The following is a 12,028-nucleotide window of genomic DNA, read 5'->3' as shown; positions in this document are numbered from 1 at the left end:
GGTACATCAAAAATCTCTTCCCAACTATTTTGCAATCTGTATAGCACAGTTCTCAACATCCTGGTCCTTAAATGAAACTGTTATACTTTCCTATATATGCTATTTTTATTCCTCTGCCAGTTTTTATCCTTTATATTGGGCAGAGCAGTTCTCTACCTCCTCCTGCTGCCACCTGCCTACTCCATTTTTGGGGTAATGCTGTAATCAATTGGTTGCACTCTAGAATTGAGCAGACCTTCCCGTACAATTCTGATAATTCCATGAAGGACATAACTCCACCATTTCAATTTACAATATAATTTAAGAACAAAATACCCTCTTCAAACATCTTTCCCATAAATACAGGTATTTTATCAACCAGCACATTTGAGTTCAGACTAGAGGTCGACCGATTATGCTTTTTCAACGCCGATACCGATACCGATTATTGGAGGACCAAAAAAGGCCGATAACGAATAATCGGACAATTTTTTTTATTTATTTGTAATAATGACAATTACAACAATACTGATTGAACACTTATTTTAACTTAATACAATACATCAATAAAATCAATTTAGCCTCAAATAAATAATGAAACATGTTCAATTTGGTTTAAATAATGCAAAAACAAAGTGTTGGAGAAGAACGTAAAAGTGCAATATGTGCCATGTAAAAAAGCTAACGTTTAAGTTCCTTGCTCAGAACATGAGAACATATGAAAGCTGGTGGTTCCTTTTAACATCAGTCTTCAATATTCCCAGGCAAGAAGTTTTAGGTTGTAGTTATTATAGGAATTATAGGACTATTTCTCTCTATACGATTTGTATTTCATATACCTTTGACTATTGGATGTTCTTATAGGCACTTTAGTATTGCCAGTGTAACAGTATAGATTCCGTCCCTCTCCTCGCTCCTACCTGGGCTCGAACCAGGAACACATCGACAACAGCCACCCTCGAAGCAGCATTACCCATGTAGAGCAAGGGGAAAAACTACTCCAAGTCTCAGAGCGAGTGACGTTTGAAACGCTATTAGCGCGCACCCGGCTAACTAGCTAGCCATTTCACATCGGTTACACCAGCCTAATCTTGGGAGTTGACAGGCTTGAAGTCAAACAGCGCAATGCATTGCGAAGGGCTGCTGGCAAACGCACAAAAGTTTGAATGAACGCTTACGAGCCTGCTGCTGCCTACCATCGCTCAGTCGGACTGCTCTATCAAATCATAGACTTAATTATAACATAATAACACACAGAAATACGAGCCTTAGGTCATTAATATGGTCGAATCCGGAAACTCTCATCACGAAAACAAAACGTTTTTCCTGTCAGTGAAATACGGAACCGTTCCGTATTTTATCTAACGGGTGGCATCCCTAAGTCAAAATGTTCCTGTTACATTGCACAACCTTCAATGTTATGTCATAGTTACGTAAAATTCTGGCAAATTAGTTCGCAACGAGCCAGGCGGCCCAAACTGTTGCATATACCCTGACTCTGCGTGCAATGAACGCAAAATGACACAATTTCACCTGGTTAATATTGCCTGCTAACCTGGATTTATTTTAGCTAATACAGGTTTAAAAATATATACTTCTGTGTATTGATTTTAAGAAAGGCATTGATGTTTATGGTTAGGTACAGTCGTGCAACGATTGTGCTTTTTTCTCAAATGCGCTTTTGTTAAATCATCCCCCGTTTGGCGAAGTCGGCTGTCTTTGTTAGGAAGAAATAGTCTTCACAGTTCGCAACGAGCCAGGCGGCCCAAACTGCTGCATTATACCCTGACTCTGTTTGCAAGAGAAGTGACACATTTTCCCTAGTTAACCTCTATGGGCTAGGTGGGACGCAGGCGTCCCCCCCGTGGTGCACTCCATCAACAGCAGGTGCATTTCAAGAGCGGCAAATTTGAATCCAAATAAATGTCAAAATTCAAATTTTTCAAACATACAACTATTTTACACCCTTTGAAAGATAAACATCTCCTTAATCTAACCACGTTTTACGATTTCAAAAAGGTTTTACGGCGAAAGCATAAATTTAGAGTATGTTAGGACAGTACATTTACAAGAGTTGTGTGTAATGTTTTGTCAATTCAAAGACAGGGTCACCAAAACCATAAAACCAGCTAAAATGATGCACTAACCTTTTACAATCTCCATCAGATGACACTCCTAGGACATTATGTTAGACAATGCATGCATTTTTAGTTCTATCAAGTTCATATTTATATCCAAAAACAGCGTTTTACTATGGCATTGATGTTGAGGAAATCGTTTCCCTCCAATAACCGGCAGTCAAGTCAGCATCACAAATTAAATAATTAAAATTAGAAAACATTGGTAAAATATTATATTGTCATTTAAAGAATTATAGATTTACATCTCTTGAACGCAATCAACTTGCCAGATTTAAAAATAACCTTACTGGGAAATCACACTTTGCAATAATCTGAGCACTGCGCCCAGAAAAATACGCGTTGCGATACAGACTAGTCGTCATGTTGGGGAGATCTAAAATCGAAAATACTATGTAAATAATCCATTACCTTTGATTCTCTTCATCAGATGTCACTTCCAGGTATCACAGGTCCATAACGAATGTAGTTTTGTTCAAAAAAGCTCATAATTTATGTCCAAAAATCTCTGTCTTGTTAGCACATGATCTAAGCCCGCCGGACTTCACTTCATGAACGAGGGGAAAAAATATATTTACGTTCGTTCAAACATGTCAAACGTTGTATAGCATAAATCATTAGGGCCTTTTTTAACCAGAACATGAATAATATTCAAGGTGGACGAATGCATACTCTTTTATAACATATTGGAACGAGGGTACCCAACATGAACTCGCGCGCCAGGTGTCTAATGGGCCATCATCGTTCCATGGCTCTTGTTCGGTCAGATCTCCCTCCAGAAGACTCAAAACACTTTGTAAAGGCTGGTGACATCTAGTGGAAGCAATAGGAAGTGCCAAAATATTCCTCAGCCCCTGTGTTTTTCAATGGCATAGGTTTAAAGGTAATACAACACATCAGGTATCCACTTCCTGTCAGAAAATGTCTCAGGGTTTTGCCTGCCAAATGAGTTCTGTTATACTCACAGACACCATTCAAACAGTTTTAGAAACTTTAGAGTGTTTTCTATCCATATATAATAAGTATATGCATATTCTAGTTACTGGGTAGGATTAGTAACCAGATTAAATCGGGTACATTTTTTTTATCCAGCCGTGTCAATACTGCCCCCTAGCCCTAACAGGTTAAACAAAGAAGAGCTCTCAAGTAAGTATACCAAAACATTCAAGGGCCATTTTCTCAAAAGTGGGTTTACAAGTTTATCAACTTTCAAAGCAAAATTACTTTCCCATTGTTCCTCAACTGTGTTCATCCACCTCTGGCCTGCTGGCCCCCCTACCTCTGTGGAAGCACAGTTCCCACAGTTCCCGCTCAGCCCAGTCAAAACGGTTCGCTGCTCTGGCACCCCAATGGTGGAACAAGCTCTCTCACGACACCAGGACTGCGGAGTCAATCACCACCTTCCGGAGACACCTAAAACCCCACCTCTTTAAGGAATACCTGGGATAGGATAAAGTAATCCTTCTAACCCCCCCACCCCAAAAGATATAGATGTACTATTGTAAAGTGGTTGATCCACTGGATATCATAAGGTGAATGCACCAATTTGTAAGTCGCTCTGGATAAGAGCGTCTGCTAAATGACGTAAATGTAAATGTAAATGTAGTGTATGATATACAATTTTCTAGCTCTGAGTATCTACTTTTAACCAATTTAAAACATACAATTTCAAATGTTGCTACACAGGACCAAATCCAGGTGGTAAATGCAGGCGAATATATTGATAAAAGTCACCTTGTTCAAGAGAGATTTACACGGTTATCAAAACGTCAGGCCAGGGTAAGCCTACATGAAACACAGCCCTTATTTTAATTGTTTCTAAAATTCCCCATGGGAAAAATATATGGTGGAACAACGATTGTAACCATTTCCTTGTTTGACTGCTAGGATTTATGGGTATTATGACTCATACTGTGGTACTCTATTTGGGCGGGGATCCCTAATAAATACAAATACACCTATCCAAGCCCCATAAGGTCAAACACTGAAAATATGGAGTAGGGGGTGAGAGGGTTTATAAAAAATGTTAAAAGATCTTTGCTTGTACCTTGACGTGTTGAGAGGGCTTTCAGCTAAAACCAGGCACATGTTAATGAAAATTAAGTAACCCTTGTGTTTGCTTTTTCATCCCGCACCCCTGCCTCCTCCCCTCTTCCCTTTACTCTGCCTTTGATCTCCAGGGTTTATGCTATGTTCCAAGAAGGAGGCGTGGAGACAAGACGACGAACAGCTTGAGCAAAATTCAAGCCCCCCTTTCGAGACTGGCTGCCTATCGAGGACAAGTGACAGGAAGAACTAGCCGCTGCACCTCCTGTCTCTTGATTCTGCCTCTTTCCTCTCTCCTCATCCTTTAACTCTTTCTATTTTCTCCCACCAGATGAAATTCTGCATCTATTGACGTCTGATTTCCCAACAATCTGGCCACTCATCCCATCCCCTCTTCCCTTCTCCATCTCTGAAGACCTCCTCCCATTCCTTAATGCCCTAATGAATTGCAGTTTTACAGCTATTTTCCTGCAATTCTACCCATTTTGCCATGGGGTGGAGAGATTTATTTTGCCATTTTAAATAAAATTTCCTGCAATTCTACACATTTTGTAATGACTTATGCCATGTTAATGTGATATTGGAGTTAGAATGACCATCAAAATCAATAGGGTCCCTGAGCACGTGCCCTGCATGCCAGTCGGTATTCGGACATGATTGCTACAAGTTTAGATAGCTGGATAAACTAACTAACAATCAAAAAATGGTTAGCTGACATGGCTAATTGAGTGACTGTCAGTAACTGACATTAATTGCACCTGGTATATTCTACTATTTTTACTCTCAATAGTAAGTTGACACCCCCATCTGAGTCGCCCAGACCCCCCCCCCCCCAAAAAATATGTTTTGGGGTCGGGAGCCCCCTAGCGGCTGGGGTTCCTAAGCGACCGCTTATGTCGCTTATACCTGGAACTGGTGCTGCTCTCTACTGGGAAGGGTGATATGAGGGAATTACATAATATTGAGAAAGGTTTCTTTCATGGTGTGATGATAATGTCTGGTGTGATGATAACGAACAAAATTACAATTTCAGCACGTTATCAAGCGTGAATTTAGGAAAAAGTCTAAAGATCTATTTTAATTCAACATGGTGACTGATACAGTGTCTCTAAACCGTATTGATACATCTGATTGAGTGGGGAGAGGATTTCTGCCAATACTATATGGTTACTGATTAAGAGGGACAGACACATTTGGCTTATCTTCACTGCTGCCTAACTGAATCCTGCTCCAATAAGAGATAAAATGAGAAGAAAATGCTGAAGAGTTCCTTGCACATGAAACGGGCACAATGCCTCTCTTTTGGACTGAGATAGCTTGACAGGAACTCATCTTAATGTACGCGCACTTCAGTCGCTTGTTCGGAACACATTTTTTTTTACAGCAGCGTTACACAATTTACATGGATTCGAAAGGCTATTATGGAAAACAGAGAATTGACCCCTTTTCTTTACACGTTTTCCTGGAGAGAGAAAACATTTGTTATACTGTACATGAAATAGAAATACCCCAGATGACACATGTTCTCAATACTTCTACCAGCAGGAACTATCCAATGAAATGTCTCTAACTGTAACTATCCCAAAATCGTTTTAATGTCACTTATGCACTACATCCCTTCTGAGAGTCTGTTGGCCTGAAGGCATTTTTTTCTACTTCCTGCAAAGCTGCATCTGCCAGGGCACTCTCTAGTCCATCAAGAAACCACCACACATGCATGTCTAAGAGATTGTCACTGGAATGTGTGGCAACAATTAACACACGTATAAACCAACCAACCATGTGTCTATAGCAAATCCTATATGCCAGATAGCTAAGTCATTCCAAGTCTGGTTTGTCTCTGCAGGGTGCCTGTTGAGTCCATTGAGATGCATGGTGCATGTCAGGCAGGTGATTACTTTCATCAGAAATGCACAAGGGAGGAGGAAGTGGTGAAGATTCACAACATGGGACTGCATGGCCAACTAGTTCTTGTTATTGTGGAATTCATGATTGAGGAAATGTCCTCAATAATGTCCATATGAAGCGTGAGGGGACAGAAGATCCATTCATAGCTATCAGACAAACCCTGTGGCAATTTGCAGCACAGCCTCATCTATATCAATCATCTAAATTAACAAGGATGCTTTTCATCTCCCACAGCAAATCAGATATCCCATCTTATTATACATTCCACATTCAGAGCACACCTTACCAGTAACTCACATTAACTCACAGAGGAGAGGACTCTGGCAGCCATGGAGAAAGCAGATACACTATTACCACTAGCATGATACAAATAACACATTTGGTCATCCAGTAATAATTATTTAATGTAAGAGCAGACTAAAACCATACAGATTCTCAAATATCTAGTATGCATATTAAAGGAGCAGGTTTAGTTATGCCTCTGGCTACAGTGAGAGTATGCGGACTCATCTGTTAGCCCCCCATCTAGATCAGATCAGATAAGGGCACTGGGCAACAGTAGCAGAGTACCATGAGGCTGATGGACAGATGTTAGGATTAGTCCTGTGTTGATCACTAGGAAATGAGTTTGACTGGTGGCCAGGGGCGTAGTGGTGCTGGAGTGCACCAGAGCAAATCTCCGCCACTTCTCAGAATGGTGCTTGTTTAGATCAAAGATGAATCAATGTCTTGCAAAATCACTTACTGATTCATTAGTATTCTACATAGGCCTAACATAGCGAATATAATACTAACATAATGTTACTGTTTGACAAAAAACACCACTTAATTTCTTATGAAATGTTAGGATAGTTCTGCTGAATGGTCGCATCTCATGCGACCTTAACTCAACAGCGTGCGCTACTAGGCTAAAGGTGTGTTTTGATTGAAACAACATACAGGTAGCTGTAGCTGGTTAATGCCATCTGCTCTAAAATTAGCTGAAACAGTAGCTACTTATATCATTATGAAAACTAGATGCATATTCCCATAAAACTGATTGAGATCAAATGGTTGGCATGCAGATGCAGATTGGACGTTTCACCCATAAAATGTGATGAATTATTATTCACAATTGACAGTGATGATGGCCTAATTTGGTGTTTGAGGGTAATATAAACATATCATTTTCTTTGAGGCAATATAGGCTACAGTATGTGTAGCCATAGGCAGACTTGCATTAGGAGGATGCATTTTATGCATATTTTAAAACGATATTATTAAATAAACTACCTGTAGGTACAAACTTGGATTGACAAAATGATGACTACATAAAAAATGTTTTGCTCCGGAATAAAAAATTAATAGCACTACTCCACTGCTGGTGGCTGAAGATAACTAATGTAGGAAGGATGCTATTTATGATATTGATATTAACTATATTGATATGTATTTACATTTCCTGACAAACCTATGCATACTTGCAAAAACATGTACTTGTATAGCCTGTACATGATAGAAATAATGTAGAATAGAATATTTTCTGGAATATTTATGTTTGGCTAGACATAGGACACTATGACCGCAGTTGGTCGTCAACTACATAATCAACAAATCCGGCATGGATTATGATAGGGAGTCGACGCAAGGGATTAGGCTACCAAACATCTGCACGCACTAATCAGTGTGGTGGCACACAGCTACTGAATTTGTAGCCTACTTCTAGCATGATAGCGCCCTAACAAAATCAACACTCGGGCAAATCAGATCACTATACCGTAACTCCAAGTGGGTTACGCACGCGTAAAATGCACGGGGGACCCTGTTTACTGACGTAAAATAAAGCCTACTCAAATGTTGTAAATATGGGATAACACTAGTAGGCTATAGGCTATGATTATTCACGCAAAAGTTACAGAGGTTCCTTTTCACCTGCAGTGTGGGCTATAAACCTACTATGGACTAGCCTGCTATAGTTTCTAACACTGGTTGAACAATTCCACTTGAATTAAATACAATTTCAAACAGGCTAATGCAAATAAATAAACAAACTACTTTGACAATAGAGTCTATTCGATTAGTTTACAACAAGACACCAATAACAGGTTAATAATAGTCGAATAATGGCAATAACAGCCTACTAAATACTAATAGCCTACTAAATACTACTAGGCCCTTTAAATAATAATAATGATAGGCTAATAATAAGAATAACAATAAATACTCTTACCGTATGTGTAATTATCCTTGCAATTGGTATTTCATTGAAATAATCCGTGTTTTGATACTCCTAACAAAATTCTGTACACAGACATCACTGTGTTGAATCGTGGCAATGCTGTTGGTGAGTGAGTTGGGCGGCTATGCACAATTAATACCCGTCCCTCACTAGAGTGCAAAAGGTATTGTATCACCGACCGAATACATTCAAATAGTAACCTACTCTATGAATGTCGCTTTCGTTGTTTGCAATATAGGTAAAGAGTGCACAGTTTAGCAGTTTGCTTTACGGAGCTCCCCGCGACTGTTGATAACTAAAGACGTACTTACAGTGATGCACCAGTTTCCCTACCCGGAGCAGAGCAAGCACACGAGCTGTCTCTCGGCTAGGCACTCAGTCACCGCACCGAGCATCCAAGCGGCACAGACCCTTCTGGGTAGTCTAAGTGGTCGGGATATAATATAACAAGTCTTTCAGTTGGGCTCTAATACAAAACAACTACGCGAGCTGTAAAGCAGCCCAATTCAGCATTACCCGGCAAGTATCGTAAAATACTATGTTTCCCATTGATTAGAAATGCAGCGTCATGCCATCAATGCATGAATAATTCTACCTTCTCCTACAGTGGCGTGCGCTGGCACGAGAGGGACACCTCCCACATATTTAGGACTTGTCTTGAGGAAATATCTTTTACAATAACTTTAAAGTTCGCTGGCATCATTATAAAACAGTGGTCTAACTAGATATAGCCCTATTAACACGAATGTGATAGCTAGGCAACCCTAATAGGTGAAACGAAAAACAAGTGTCTATTCAAATGTTTAAAAGGTATTCTGGCTTCCAAAGACTACCAACAAAATGATAACAATTGTTCATTTAAACCGTGTCTGAGAGCTTTCTAAAACATATTTTTCCATACAATATTTTCTGTAGTGTCTGAAACTAGCAAGCAGACAGGTAATAACCTGAGGTTTATCCTTTTAGAGGCAAGGTTTAGTGTCCTCACTCTAAATGGATCAGCCTGTAACCCTGAGAAGACTACACCCAGAATGCATTAGCTGATCAAGTATTTATCTCTTCTTAATGAGATCACATCTCACCATTTGGATATTGCATTTTCCATTCAATACAATGAAATTCCACTAAATTAAGCAGAATTGGCCGATGTTAATAAATATTTCTCATTGACAACAATGAGACGGTTTAAAGGATATAGGGTTGTACCTTGTGAGCAGAAGGTCCATGAGGTCAGTTGGAGAACCTTAAACCTTTACATCTACATCTTAATCAATTAACTGATTCTATCAACATCTGTGACTACCAGTGGAATGCTCTAGTACCACTCCATAGACACATCTCTCTCTCGCCCTCTGTATGTGTGTGTGTGGGTGTGTGTGTGTGTTTACTACGCTAATAACAAAACATCATCCTCTTGGGAACATACAACAATCCACTAGGTGGCAACAAACTTTCAAGTGAGTTGTCAAAATAAGCCCCTTTGTGCCAGAGGTAATTGTCAGTAGCCTGCCATACTGACATTTGAATTCAGTTGTTGTTTATTTATTTCCACTTAGACGTACAGGCACCAAATTATTGACTTATTCATTCATATAGAGTAAGAAAGTTCTTAAAACATTTCCAAATTGTCTGTCTGTCTGTCTGTCTGTATCTAGCTCTATACCTATATCCATTGTACTGTAGATGTATGAATTGAATTAAACACGTAAGTCTGCTTAACCTAATTAATTCAACCTTTGATCTCTTACTTTTCCATTATCCTCATTGAAGTGTTAATTATAGTAAGTGGGATTTAAGAAAATCTACTCCTTTTAAAATAGTCAATGGAAAAAACGGCAATAATTAAGGAGAAGTAGATAATATTCCCAGTGGGCATTGCAAAGAAGTTGGTATGGAAAAGAGCTTCAGTACAGAAGACAGAGAGAACTGAGAACAATGACCATAACTAACATAGTTCTTATTGTCTGTTTGCAAACATATTTAACTATAATATTATATGATTTTACTTTTTCAGATGATTTTAGTTGTTTTCCATATGCTTGTGCATCTATGTTTTTATTTCCCTGTTGAGCTGTAAACAATGTCTTTGTTTTCACTCTGAGCTTGGTAATGACTGCATTGCCAAGACATTTAACCCCCAGACTACCTGTCTTCTTGCTAAGGATAGAGAACTCTCTGAACCAAGAAATAGAGCCAGTTATACTCCACAAATGGAAGAGCTTTTTCACCAGAATAAATACTTTAGATTGGATTATTAAGTACAATACTAATCGATAGAAGCATCAGGTATGTGCTAAACTATCTAGACTGACACATTATGAAGGCACAGCGTTATCTGGACCCAAGGGGTAGTTAATTAAGCTGAGCTGTTGTTGATTTGGGGTGAGGGCTCTGCCTCTCCTGTTATGACTTACTGTATAGATATACCATAACATAGCATACTTACTGACTGTATGCCATAGAGGATTGACACTAGATAATTATGTTAGAAACCCTGACACAGCCTCCTGAGTGGCGCAGCGGTCTAAAGCACTGCATCGCAGTGCTTGAGGCATCACTACAGACCCGGGTTTAATCCTACGCTGTGTCACAGCCGGTCGTGACTGTGAGACCCATGAGGCGGTACACAATTGGTCCGGGTTAGGGGAGGGGTTGGCCGGCCGGGATTTCCTTGTCCGATCGCGCTCTAGCGACTCCTCGGGCCGGGCGCCTGCAAGCTGATTGCGGTCGCCAGCTGGACAGCATTTCCTCTGACAAGTTGGTGTGGCTGGTTAAGCGAGCAGTAGGGCTTGGCAGGGTCGTGTTTTGGAGGACGCATGGCTATCGACCTTCGCCTCTCCCGAGTCCGTAGAGGAGTTGCAGCGATGGAACAAGACTGTATGCAAGCAAAATAGAAGCAACTCTTATGAAAATGGCATCACACATTACAGCTGCTCTGATATATCAAGCTATTTTGCTGTGAGATATCACATCCAGGGTTGGGTGAAACCCAAGTGTGAACAAGCGAGCTCTCATTGAAATTTCTAAGAAAGGATAAAAGCATCCCATTCCAGCCTCTGAACCACAGAGCAACACATGAGCTGTCATCCTCATTAGCTAGGGTCTCATTAGTCAAGCTGCATTTATCCAGCCATGCTCAGGAAGTCCTAGTTTATCAGGCCTTTTTATCGATGGATATGGGGTCATTACTAGGAATGGACAATATTTCCTGTCCAGTTATAATTAAGTCATGGTGCTACATTCATTCAACAGTAAGGTTATAGCTTGACAGACATAGCTGATAAAAGCCTTCTGGAAAGGCTGGGGTGGGGTTGGGCTTGGCTGTATTGTTACAACCCTACTTCTCCTTTTAACAATACCACATCCCACTGGGCACAGATTCAACATCTATTTCACGTTGGTTCAATGTAATTGTATTGAAATATCATAGAAAGAACATTATTTCAACCAGTGAGTGCCCAGTGGTATATACAGTGAGCTTCTTGTTTTGGTTTTGTACTCCAGCACTTTGGATTTGAAATGATACAATGACTACGAGGTTAATGTGCAGACTGTCAGCTTTAATTTGAGGGTATTTTCATCCATATCGGGTGAACCCTTTAGAAATTACAGCACTTTTGTTCATAGCCCCCCAATTTTAGGGGACCAAAAAGATTGGGACAAATTCACTTATATGTGTTAAAGTAGTCAAAAGTTTAGTGTTTGGTCCCATATTCCTAGCACGCAATGATTACATCAG

The 12,028-nt window shown here is 40.0% G+C and overlaps 1 protein-coding gene across 3 annotated transcripts in view; it reads right to left on the bottom strand.

The window, feature by feature from the left end:
* LOC106565727 (contactin-4) overlaps window positions 1-8,881 on the bottom strand; it is a 254,653-nt gene extending 245,772 nt beyond the window's left edge. For 2 of the 3 annotated variants that reach the window (XM_014133149.2, XM_014133151.2), the window contains exon 1: window positions 8,281-8,875. The gene's annotated coding sequence lies outside the window, so the exon portion shown is untranslated. Of the gene's footprint in view, window positions 1-8,280 lie in introns of all 3 variants that reach the window. The other variant, XM_014133150.2, reaches the window with a different exon arrangement.
* Between the last annotated feature and the right edge of the window lie 3,147 nt (window positions 8,882-12,028).

This window comes from Salmo salar, chromosome ssa12 (assembly GCF_905237065.1).
Source record: "Salmo salar chromosome ssa12, Ssal_v3.1, whole genome shotgun sequence".
Classification (NCBI taxonomy): domain Eukaryota; kingdom Metazoa; phylum Chordata; class Actinopteri; order Salmoniformes; family Salmonidae; genus Salmo; species Salmo salar.
The sequence above is the reverse complement of the archived record's forward strand: the minus strand, read 5'-3'. Positions and strand labels throughout refer to the sequence as shown.